This window comes from Pelophylax lessonae (assembly GCF_965119305.1).
Source record: "Pelophylax lessonae genome assembly, chromosome: 1".
NCBI classification, from domain to species: Eukaryota; Metazoa; Chordata; class Amphibia; order Anura; family Ranidae; genus Pelophylax; species Pelophylax lessonae.
This window is the reverse complement of record NC_138768.1, coordinates 564,230,021-564,243,326: the sequence shown is the minus strand read 5'-3', so window position 1 is coordinate 564,243,326 and position 13,306 is coordinate 564,230,021. Positions and strand designations below refer to the sequence as shown.

At 40.2% G+C, this 13,306-nt stretch overlaps 1 protein-coding gene across 6 annotated transcripts in view; it reads left to right on the top strand.

Annotated features, from left to right (window-relative positions):
* The window catches only part of ARHGAP24 (Rho GTPase activating protein 24), a 1,271,118-nt gene that overhangs the window by 1,164,656 nt on the left and 93,156 nt on the right, over positions 1-13,306 (top strand). The window lies entirely within an intron of this gene.

Below are 13,306 nucleotides of genomic sequence, written 5' to 3'. Positions count from 1 at the left end.
TCACTTCAGGGATGCTGCAAAACAGTAAAAAGAGGCAACCCTGCTTTTCTGTGCTTTGGTAAAACGGAAATAGAGCAGCTGATGTGTGAACTAAACAGAAAAGTATGTTTTCTCTATTCCCTTAATGAAGTTAAGATGCCACGGATACAAATGTAATTGTAAAAACCAAACTCCAGACAAAACCTTCTTTTAGTTTGAAGCAGAGGGCAGAAAGGTTAAAATGTTGGTCACGTTTATGTTGTTGATTTATTGTCCCTATTGGGAAAATGTACCCTCACTTCCTGTCCCAGTGATGGGGTGTCATAGGGATAAGAAATGATGGGATATTTCTCCTTTGGAAACAGAGACAGGGAAAATGTTTGCTCAGTAAAAAAGGGAGGGGTGAAAATGTCTGTCAGGTTTTTATTGCTCTGTGTCCTCCTTTGATACCCAAGTCTATGTCGTTCTGGTTTTACCAGGACAGGAATTGCTCGGAATTACCACCGTGAGGATGCTGACAGCAAAAACCGTAGAAGAGGATTTTATTTATTACCCACTCTGTTGAAAAAAAATTACTTTAGTTAAAGTGCACCTGTGCCAGACTATGGGCATTAAAGTAGTTGCATGTCTTAATTGTGGAGTGCATGACACAGGATTAGTTTGTACACTAGAGTAGCTACCTTCAGTCCCAAAATAACCTCTAACAATCCCACATCCCCTAGTTTTTTTTGCTATTGCCCTTAAGGCATGGACATTTTCTCTCTGTTAAAGCAGTTACCTTATCGACTGAACCTGTGGAGACCATTCCTGGAACTCACCAGAAAGAAGATGCAGGACTAGCCTGTAATGTTGTTTCGGGCACTGGATTCTGTTAGGCTCTTTCCTTGGCATGTAGTGTAACCCATTGACTTAGTTGCAGCCCTTATGAGGGTATGCCCACCAGGAGGATGTAGACCTGAATTAGGCTTGTTTCTAACATCCTATTTCCCTTCTAGGAGGACCAAAATTCTGCTGCAGTAAGTCAGGGCTTTTTGGCCTTTACTGATGCCCTGGGTGCTCTTGCTCTAGTGATCCTTTGGGTTAGTTGTGGAGTGCATGCAAATTTACATACATTTAAATTATCTTTCGCAGCTATGAATCATGAGCGCCAGTTCTGTCACCAGTATTTTTAAATTTGGCAGCACTTTTTTCACCTTCCTCACTTCCCTAAGGCACCAAACAGAGCCGCAATTGCACCTGTACAGTTTCATCTTTATCAAGCTCACTGCGAATGTGCATGCAGTTTTGCTACAGATGTGCATAAGACCAGCATAGTTTCTTCGTTTTCTAATATCACTAAACACAGCTCAGCAATCCTTGGACATCTTCTTGGTCCCAGCTGCCTAGAGTGCCTGGTCACAGAAGGTTGAACTCTTCCTGCTTTGCAGTAGTTGGTTGTGGGTTCCCCATTTGGGACATCCCTCACCACCACAGATTACCGATCATAAGCACAAGCGGAATAGGTCAGCAGGGTTTTTTCCAGCTCATTCTCAGGTAACGACTCTAGGGGGTTTGTACTCTCTGAGTGACAAACCTTTTTCATTTTCAGCCCTGGCCACTGCCCACAAACTGAGTCGCTTCTTTCCTCTGATACCTCCATTGCTGCTTCTGGCGCTTTCTTCACCCCCTCCTGTTTTTCTAGAGAGGAGTTTTTAGTCACCATGACCTTATCGGCAGGCTCTTAGCCCTTTTTGGAGACCTCAGACTGCAGAGGTGGCAAGCAGGCCCCTTTCAGGCTCTCCTTCAGAGTCTGCTCCTGACTTTCTCATTACTGCTGCTACGCTCTCTGAGGAGGAGGATGATACATCATCAGCTTCGGAGGATTGGGTGGGGGGCGCACCACAACAAGACTGCAACCATGTGCAATGCTATTTAGGGCTAAACCAAGCAAACACCTTCTGAAAAGTAATCCAACACAGAATACTTTTCAGAGAGGAAGCAAGGCCTGCTCAACATAAAAAGGAGCCTTTAGGCTGCATTCAGATTATAGCATTTCATGAATGAAGGAAAAACGCCTGTTGCGTTTGCGATGCCATTGATCGTTAATGGCACCCAAATGCCACAAAACAGTTGCAGTTTAGGTTAATGTCAGAGTCAATGTTTTATAAATATGTCACTATGGTTTCTCTATCTCTGTTGTGATCTTTGAAGATGTATTTCTTCACCTATGGTTATAGCTACAGTTATTAATGAGGGTCCAGTGTAAAAGAGATTTTACTGCTTGTGCAGAATATATAATTCATTTAGGGTGCATAATCAGAGCACAGGCACTCTTTAAATAGGTCTTAAAGTGATAATAAACACACACTGTTTAATTAGCATTGTCCCATCGATGAAGGCACTGAAATAATTTAAATAAAAAAATTTTAAAAATCTAAGTACCTCTATCCTAATCGATATACCGCTGTCACATGACCCAGCTCTTTCCCAGCCTGTCTGCAAGAAAACATGAGCAGGAGGAGCCTCTAGTCCTCTGCTGCTGGTCACATGTTCAAACAGACTTTGTAAAAGAGTTAAATAAATGAATAATATCAATAAACTGTTTTAAATTGACATACAAATATATATTTGAAATATAATCTTTATTATTTTGTGGAAATAACATGGTGTGGGCAGATTTCTGAAAGTCATAGGACGTGTAACGTCTCTCCAACCTGTGTCTTAGAATAACAGGGAAGTGAAGCCTCCATTAATCTACATGTAATATCCCACTCCCATTGTTTTTAGCTGGTCAATGGGCATTGAGGAGGAGGGAGGGAGTTCTCTGTCATTTACCACAGTGTAAATGCCCACATGTGTCTCTCTACAGTCACATGGGCTGCTCAGATCCGATAGGGAGGAAATGTTCAGCATAAAAACTCACTGAAAACTGAGCATGTACAGAATTTTCCACCACAGCTGCCAAGTCCCTAGCTGAATTGGGGACATGAACAGAAGGGGGATATGGAAAGCAGCAGGATCAACCAAGTTTTTTCCACAACACAGAAAATGAATCTTATAGTGAGTATGAACAGCATATAATAAAGCATTTATTGATAGTTTTTTTATGATGTGGGTTTAGTGACACTCTAAGTATTAAAACTTGGTTTATGTGTGTACACATTGGCAAGCATGGTTGACAGTGGGTAAAGTTTACAAAGGAAGACATAAAGAACTCTAAGGGTCCTTTCACAAGGAACAAAGTCAGTTTTGCTCCTCGGGGGGATCGATCCGTCAATTGCGGGGCGGATGACAGCTTCATCTCCACTCTGTGTGCGGAGACGGAGACGGAGATGTCAGATCCCCGCTGTCCTCTATGGGAAGACTGCCTGTCCGTTCTCATCCGATCCCATTCGATACGCCAGATGGATGGAAAATAGGGTTTCCATCCGTCCGGATTTCACGGACAGGATCGGAATCGGATAGCACCGGGTGTCAGCGGAGATGTCTCCGGTGACATCCGCTGCCCTATAGGGATGTATGGAGCATCCGGTCAGCCTTAAAAACTGACAGGCAGATCGGATTGGATCGCCCGTGTGAAAGGGGCCTACTAAAACCTTTGTTTATTCAAGATAAAGTGGGAATGATTGCAGCAACTTTCAGACAAATTAACAAATTACACAAATTAACATACATACACTGGTTCTATTTAACAATACATTTTTTGATATTTATAAAAACATACTACCTTAAAGCAGTTGTATACTCAGAAAAAAAAAACCCCTGCAGGAGAAAGGCATAATGAGCTAGTATGCATCGCATACTAGCTCATTATGAAATACTTACCTTAGAACGAAGCCCCGGCACGGTCGTCTGGACAATGCTGAGGGAGTTGACATACTCCCTCGGCGTCTCTTCCTGGTTCGGCGGCTCCGGCGCTGTGAGTGAGTGCATGCGCAGGGGAGTTTCACTTTTCGGCAAGATCCGGCAAGGAGCTCTGAAGTTCCACCGGACCTTCAGAGCGCATGCGCCGCAGACGTCAGCGGCTGCATGCAAGTTGAATATCTCCTAAACTGTGCAGGTTTAGGAGATATTAATTGTACCCACAGGTAAGCCTTATTATAGGCTTACCTGTAGGTAAATGTCATATAGCGGAGTATACTACCGCTTTAAGTATTTGACCATTTAAAAATCTGCATGGAGTTATGTTTTAAATTCATTTATAGTGGCTTTGGCTTCTTTTCTTTTGCCACTTTATGTAAAATGTTTCCTTTTTCAGATCCCATATTGTACATGAATAAAGGTTCTAATGTTATATTGAATTTATATAAACTTGGAAAGTGCGTGTTGGAAAAAAGTTGCTTACTAAGTCTAAAATGGCAATGTTATCTGTCCTGATTCACTAATATCATTTCATCCATAACTGCACTTTGTATTTTGCTTGTGGCACACATTTTTATATTCATTTTATTTGTTCTTTTTTTGATTGTTTAATCTTCATTGTTTTTTCCTTTTTTAGTCTCATCAAAATAAAAAAAAGTTTCCTGCTGTTGTTTCAGACACTTGTCTAAATGCTGAAACTGGAATCTCGCTGAGGATTTCTTTTTACTTAAATTCAGTAGCAATACATTGTTTTTATCTTCCATATGTATACCTTCTAGTGTTTCGGTGGATATTCTATAATAGCTCAGTGCACTGTTGTGTATGGATTTAGTTTACAGAAGCAGTTTTTGGTGTATCATAGGATATTATCCACAATTCTGCCACCAACCTGCATAAAAAATACAGTTTTTAAATGACCATAGACCATATGCCTTACAACCACACAATTGCATTTACAACAGACAGTTTCATTTACAATTTATAAAGTTCAAATTCAATTTGAATTGTCCTCTGCTATTACCAGGGGGAATATATTGATCAGCCATAACATTATGACCACTACTGGTAAATTTAATAAAATCGATAATCCCGTGACAATGGCATCTGAAAATGGGTGGAATATACCAGGAAATAAACATGTCCCTGATGTTGATGTATTGAAAGCAGAAAAAATAGACCAAGTTTTAATGGCTAGGAGACTAGGCCCGGGTATCTCCAAAACTACAGCTCTTGTGGGATCTTCTCAGTGTGAAGAGGTCAGGACCTAGCAAAGTGGTCCAAAGATGGAAAAATCACAAACTGGCGACAGGGTCATGGGCAGCCAAGGCTCATTAATTCACATAGGGAGCGAAGCCTGGCGCATTTAGTGAGATCCAAGACAAGAACAGCTGTAGCTAAAATTGCTGAAAAAGTTAATTCTGGTTCCATTAGAAATGTGTCAGAGCGCACAGTGGATCGCAGTTTGTTGTATATGGGGGTGCGTAATTGCAGAACAATCAGGTTGCCCATGCTGACCCGTGTCCACAGTCAAAAGCCCCTACAATGGGCACATGAGCATTAGTACTGAATCACTGAGCAATGGAAGAAGGTAGCCTTGTCTAATGAACTCAAGAATTGTTTGAGGAACACAACAATGAGTTTGAGTTGTTGATTTGCCCTCCATATTCTTCCTATTTCTATCCAATCAAGCATCTATGGGATGTGCTGGAAAAACAAGTCTGATCCATGGAGGTCCCACTTCGCAACTTATAGGACTTAAAGGATCTGCTATTGACAGCTTGGTGCCAGATACCGCAGCATACCCTCAGAGGTCTAGTGGAGTTCATGCCTCAATAGGTAATGGTGGGTGGTCATAATGTTAAGTTGTCAAGGAGCCCCATAGCAAAATATTAAGGGGATTTTTCCTCGTAAATCTCAAAAGCAATATCTCTAGTAGTACAAAACACTATTTTCTTTCTAGCATTTGTATAAAGATTAATTACATTTGAGCAAGGTGCCTTAGTAATACAGTGGATGGTTTACCTTTACTATGTCTAATTCTTCCATAACTCGAGTAAAATTTTTCTATTTTTATTTTTTTTAAAAAGGGCTAGTCTGTCAGGCCGCTGCTTTATGTGGCACGGGAAGTTGTTGATTGTTGGATCTTCCAACATGTTAGAAAAAGGCTTATTTGTGAAGCATGTGCCTCATTTATTATCTTATTGTTGCTTGGGAGGTGCTTTCTTTTTGACGTTATCTAAATTCCGATTCAAGGAACGGCTAAGTCAAAGCAAGCATCAAAGGGAAGTGGGGTTGCTGAGCTGTGACCTTTTCAACAGGTGAAAAGAAAACATCAAGCAATTATGGCGTACAAATATAAAGCAGGCTTTTAGATCAGAGGGAAAGAAGCCAGATTCCCTCTGAGTTTAAGAGCAAGTACTTGTATATACACCATTCAGCTGTGGATAAGGGGCTGCCACTGGCTGTATTGTAAAGTCTGGCTCTAATATGTACTGAGTTTTACCGCTTAAATTACCACAAACACAGACCATACTGACCCAATACATGCTGACTTCAAAATAAGTATTTTTGGACAATTTTTATGATGAGCGAAAATAATCCTAAAGAGTTATTTGAATATCATTTGCAATTTTTGGTTTTATAGAAGTTATTAAAGTTTTTTCATACTTATTACTAAATAAGTTGTTACATTCTAATTCTTTTAATTGCTGCCCTCTATGGAATCTCTTGATAATTCTGCAAGTTAAATGTCTACACTCTCCACTCTCCCTTTTTAATTGAATTAAAATGTACATTATGGTAATTCCAATAGAAAGCTTAAGTTACTGGATGGTGGAGGTAGGTAGAGGCAAGAATTCTGGCAGGGTGCCCCTGAGAGATATAAGAATCCATTGGAGCTCATTTACTAAAGGATTAGATTATGTTGAAAAAGGGGTTCCCTTTAATGATAGAACATGATTGGATGATTGAAATTAACACACCTCCATCGTACTCACTAACCTAAGTGAACATTCAATTTCCAGAGTTAGGGTTTTTCACTTCTTTTTGTGGTCTTAGGAAACAACAACTGAAAAAGTTTAACAAGTAAAAGATATTCCCTTCTCATCTATATCACTGACCATCCTCCTTTACTGGAAAAGTTTAATAAGTAAAAGATATTCCCTTCTCATGTATATCACTGATAATCCTCCTTTACTGGATGTCCTACTCATTAGCATTGACTTGCTAAATGAGTAGAGACGAATTACATTACAAAGTGAATGTTCACTGAGCTTATTGGAATAAGGAAAACAAAAACCCCATTTTTGTCCTCAATATAACTGGGTATTTAAAATAAACCCAGGTTAACCATATTTATCAACTATCCCTTGCAAAGCAAACAACCGCTACTCCGTTAGTTATTGAATCCAAATGACTTAGGTGAACTTCGTGCAATCTAGATACTGTGCTTGTCCTTTGCACTCTTATTTGAGAATATTTGGAAACTGGGCAAAAAAACTTATATTATGTTTATCTGAACAAGTATGTAAATCCTAACAATACACGTGTTATTTGGTCCCCTTTGATCTGCTAATTTTACAGTTGGAAGCATTTTGCTGAATCGGTTCAATAGTGCAAGAAACCCTTGCCAGAAATTCAGAGCTGTCCTCTGCACCCCTTCTGCGTTATCCTAAAGAGTCCTCTTAGTTCTTCTCTTGGACTACAGAATGATTAACCTTTATGTTGTAGAGATCTGAGAACTGAAGTGGTTGAATAGTTTATCAAAAGACACTGGGAGGGCTAACGCAACTCAGTCTACTCTGTTATCAGCCCACAACAGGGCTTAAGATCTTAAGTGCATTTCAGGCAGATCAACAGGCATTTCTCTGTACTTGCAGGATCCCTAGAGGAATGTAAAAATGTATGTGTATTCCAGAGATGTGCTGCGTAGATTTTTATAGATCTGACATACATTTTAAGCATTCCACTGTGATTGGAAAATGGAATCAAAGGTGGAAATATATATTCGTTCTATCAAAAAACATGTAATTATTGTAATTTAATACGTATGAGAGTAAATACAGAGTATTTTCACATTTGCCAGTGTTTTAATGTATAATCTTTGCATACATTTTCATCTTTCTTCTTTTGGAAAATGTTGTATTTTGTATTCATAGTATGTAAGTTTGTATAAGTCAGGATGGTAAGCATTTGCAGCATGCTCATGATCTGGAGTTTGTGCAGATGCTCTCCCTCCCCCAGCTGCTCCTGGAATGTGCAGAATTCGGAGTCTGAGATTAACAGATTAATTTTCAGATGACTAAAGTGATTTCAGGACATTGTCTCAACTGGAAATAAAAACACTCGTGTATTAGACACAATTTGTTTCAGAAAAGTTCACTTGAACATTTTCAGTAGACCACCATTGTTTTTCTGTCTGTGGAAAGTTCCTGGAATTGTATAGTGCACACTCTGATGCACCCATGTTCTTATCAGTGGTAACTTACAGTGTCTTTCAATACTTTCAGAAATTATAGCAATGAGATGCAGCTTGTTTCCTAGAAACAGCTATCTATTTAAGGCCTAGTGTGTGTGATGACAGTTTAGGATAAAACAAATCCATGCTTAAGATTAGACATTCGTACTCATTTCAGTAAATCTGTCCAAACAGTCCTGTGAAAACTGGACAAGAATGTTAAATGTTAGCACATTAACAACTTGCCGACCTCCTCCTGTAGCTTTACTGGTACAGGGCGGCTCAGCTGTGCAGAGTCACATAAATATATGTTATTTGCATTTCCGGGTAAGGGGCGTGCACGTATGCATCTGCCCGCCCTGGCTGCACTGTCATTTATGGCCAGAACCCGCGATCAGTTAAGCAAATGACCCAAAGAGTGCCCTGTATTTTTAAATGCAAGGCAGGGAGTAAAAACCAGCACATTTCTTAGTAAAACAGTACACAGTACACACACTAAACAGACACTCAGTCAACCGCTTGATTGCCCCTAAATGTTAACCCCTTCCCATCCAGTGTCATTAGTACAGTGAGAGTGTATTATATAAGCACTGATCATTGTATTAGTGCCACTGGTCATGTGAGTGTCAGTTAGTCGGTTCCACCTCCAGCGTCGATCACTGTCGGATTGTCTGCCGCACTATCACAGTCCCATTATAAGTCACTGATCACCGCCATTACTATTTAAAAAAAAAAATGAATAAAAATTCCAGTATATATTTGTAGATGCTATAACTTTCATGCAAACCTATAAATACACACTTACTGGGATTTTTTTTTTTTTTTTTACCAAAGATGTAGCAGAATACATTTTAGCCCAAAATTATGAAGAAATTTAGATTTTTTTTATTTTTTTATTGGGTATGTTTTATATCAGAAGGTAAAAAATATAATTGTTTCAAATTTTTCAGTCTTTTTTTAGTTTGTTTAATAAAAAATAAAAGAAACAGAGGTTATCAAATACCACCAAAAGAAAGCTCTACTTGTGGGAATATATATATATATATATATATATATATATATATATATATATATATACATATATATATATATATATATATATATATATATATATATATATACAGTAAACCCCCCTCCATTGCGGGGGTTACGTTCCGGACCCAGCCGCGAAAAGTGAAATTCCGCGAAATAGATAAAACCCTATTAAAATGCATTGTAGGCATGATTTTTTTACTGTCACTGTACGTGTAGAAGCATTTTAAGGTCTTTAAACACACTTTTAAAACAATGAAAACTCATTTAAACACATAAAAGATACTTAGAGACAGAGCAAGAGCTATGAAAAACACAAAAATCTTTCATTTTTAATGATTTATATAGTAAAATAACATTACAAAAAAAAACGCGAATTACCGGGACCGCAAAAACTGAACCGCGATGTAGCGGGGGATTACTGTACACACAGTGGAATATATATATATATAGCACCCTACAAATAGGTGCTAGGTAAAACTATAGTGGGCCTTGTCTGCCTAACAGCAGGGCTGTGACTTATTTAGCTAGGGTGATAGGGCTTCCAGATGTGCCTGCTGAGGGGAGAAGTATCCCCTCTGGCTCCTGTGAGAGGCTTCTCATAGGTCAGTGTGGGAAGCCCAATCAGGGCACACATCCCAGCTTGTAACTACCCCAGAAGGCAGATTACGCTGCAAGGGATTCTGGGAGTGGGTATAAATTGGGGGAAAGTGCGTGGCACGGTGTCTTTGGCGGGAGCAGAGTCCCAGGAAGGAGGGTGCGGCTGTCTCTCCTCCTGTTTGAGGAAGGTGGATGTCTCGGGGTGTCGCCTGAGAATCCAGAGAGTGCTGAAGTTGAACTGAGGGGGATCCGGTGTGCCGAGAGCCTGTGGAGAGAGAGGGGTCCAGTCCCAGGAAAGCCTACACAGGTCGTGATTACTGAAGATTGCCCCTAGGGGTTTGCCTAGTGTCAGAGGGGACCACTCCGGAAGAGGTTTGGGGATCCAAGGTCAGCTAGCTGTAAAGGGGGTACCTAGGTTGAGGACCCTGAAGAATAAAGGGGGTACATAGTTAGTTAGACCCTGAGGAGTCAAGGAGCAGAGAGGGGGCACCTGCAGTCTGGGCCCTGAATTGTATTGCGTGTGCCAGTTACAGTATTAGCCATTTGGAGTTCTACATAATACTACCTCAAGCTGTGCCAGGCGGGGGAAAAGTATTCAAAGACTTACACAGTGAAGCAGTGTCAGGAGTTCTACAGTTCTCAGTCTTGGATCTACTGAACTATAGGTCGGGGATTCAACACTTCCTCTGTTGTACAGAGTGTTCTCAGAGTCAGTGAGCGTTGGTTGGCGCTGGCTAGCGTCAAGGAAGCGCCAACGGGCATTTTTCCAGGATCAAAGTCCCAATTGTAATTTATTTCAAGCCAAGAGGAGTATCCCATTCATTCCCTTCTTCCATCCCCTTAATTCATAATAAAAACCACAAACAAAGATGCCGGAGTTGTCACTGTTTCAATTGTCACACCTGGGGACTCAGCTCACATGGGCTGGAGAGGATTCCGGTACTTATGGCAGACCCACATCAGGCTACAGGCCTGGAAACCTTGCTACATATATATATACATATATATATATATATATATATATATACATATATATTTGATTTCAGTACAGTATTGCATGATCACGCTATTTCCAATTAATGTATCACGGTGCTGAATAGTAAAAAATGGTCTGGTCATGAAGGGGGTAAAACTTTCCACAGCTGAAGTGGTTAGCAGTTCCAACATTAATTACCACAAATCTTTGGTTAGGCTGGCCATACGTTAATACATTTTTTTTTTTTGAGTTGCCTTGGTCTGTATCTGTAGGATTCCGAAAGTCATATACCAATTTTATGAAAGGTTGTGTTTGCACTGGGCTAAATATACTTCTCCTCCCATTCCCCAATGTGACAGCATTTAGATGGATGTTTGGCTACAGGCACAGAGCACTAAATAATTCTAAAAGTAGCAGGATTTCCTAAGGGCCAAAGTAGCGGCTCAGGGCAGCACGGCTAAGGTACTTTCTGAATCTGGCCATAAAAGTGTTATAACTAACAGATTCCTCCATCCACACAAATGAGGTGGATGGAAGAATGCCCTTGCAAGGACATTGTATTTTGACAGTGGGATGCGCTGCTGTCAGAATGCAATCGACACGTGTTTTCCTGCGTGTTCCGTCAACAGACGTCGACCAAACTATTGACCTCTGTAGGGCAGATGTAGCAAAACACTGATCAATTTTAGCCAGTTGTTGTCAGTCTATAGCCAGTTTTACCAACGTCAAGGTGCCTGCTTGCCCTCTACAAGGTTACTTTGCTAAATGTGTAGTGAGTACAGTTTAACAAAGTTTTCCTTTACTGTGTATTCATGGAAAGCAGACATGTGATTATACAGATCATGGCATGTTTCACTAGTCAAAGCTATTAGGAGTGTTCCTGTTAATACTTAATCTGTCCTTTGCCCCAGCCACTTGATCATGGGATACATTATTATTTCTGTTCAGCTGTAAGCACTTTTGCTACTCATCTATTCTGAAAGCCTGAGTTAAGCTCAAGAGTTGTGGGATAGTTTCCATCATTTAATAGCTGCTGTCCACAAAACTGGTCTTCAGGGAAATGGCACAGCTTGAACCTTCATCATCTTATTAGGCTTGCTTATATGGCTTTAAAGAGCTAAGATGTGGTCAGGATGGCATGTCTGCCAAGAGAATGCCTGTGCCCTTCCGAAAGCTTTCTTAGAATGCAAATACATCAGTAAATCACATTTTACTTTTCAAATAATTCTTACAGAGTCTTACAGAGTCTGTAACCCTTACTAAGGAAATTATGTGCATATAAGGTATATACGTCTGCAGTTTTGAAGATGTTAGGATTTACTGAGGTTTTTTTGAGGTCAATAAATACACAAAGCAGCAGACTGAGGCGTTATTTACATCTGAGTGTTCCCCGTGAACCGACACAAAATCGCAATTTTTTTTGAATGTACATGGAACCTGTGAAAAATGTGCATCATATTTGCGGTAACATTCATGCAGACATGCATTTTTCAGGCATCAAACACATCAGTTAAAAACTGCATAAGATGTAATGCTGAAAAAAGGTACATGAGCTTCTTTGGCATGTTTGTCGCACATAGGGCAGCCAAGCAAAATTACTGGGCTGCCCTATAGGTAGAGCATTAAAAAAAACACACACATTAAAATGCATGTTCACGGGACACTAGGTGTGAACCTAGCCTTAGGGCCAGGGTAAATGATAAAAAAAAATTCTTAGACTATTCCTACTATGCTCGAAGCTTATGTATAAGACTAAGCCATTTATTTCTTTGAGTAACTCTCTTGATCCAGCAATGAGTATTCCTGCACAGATTCACACAGAAAAGCTCTATTTTGAGTCCTTTCAAGGTTCCTATTCTAACTGGAGCCCTGATGAAGGGGGAGTTTTTCTGACTCCTGAAATGCCTTGGCTGTTTTTCAGTATAAACTAATAAATTGACTCTTTTATCCCTTAGTCTGATTCCATTAATGCATGCATTTTCTTGGTAACCTGCTGGTGTATCCATTGGGAGGGTGGCCTTGTCTATTGTGAGACATCTAAAGCTGGCCCTAGATGGATAGTCCCTTCTGAACCAGCTGACTTTCAATCTCTCTATGGGCATTTCTGTTTGAGAGCAGTCACTCTACAGCGGTTAATCAAAAGGGCTTGCTGGAAAACTTTAGAGCGATCGGGGCATTCGCTGACTCTTTCACTGTCAGAATACAATTACATAGCATGGAGGATTCTCCCATCCACCCGAATGTGTGGATCGGGGAATTCAGCCCGAAAGCTGAACAAAAAAAACTGAGCAATGTATGGCCAGCCTAACCTGAGCCAATGGACCCTCAGAATGTTTTCGTCCTCTCACTACTTTGTTTGAACTCACATCAAAGTCCCAGAGTCTCTTGGATGCTTTTTCTTTTCTGGAGGAGGTTTTTTTTTT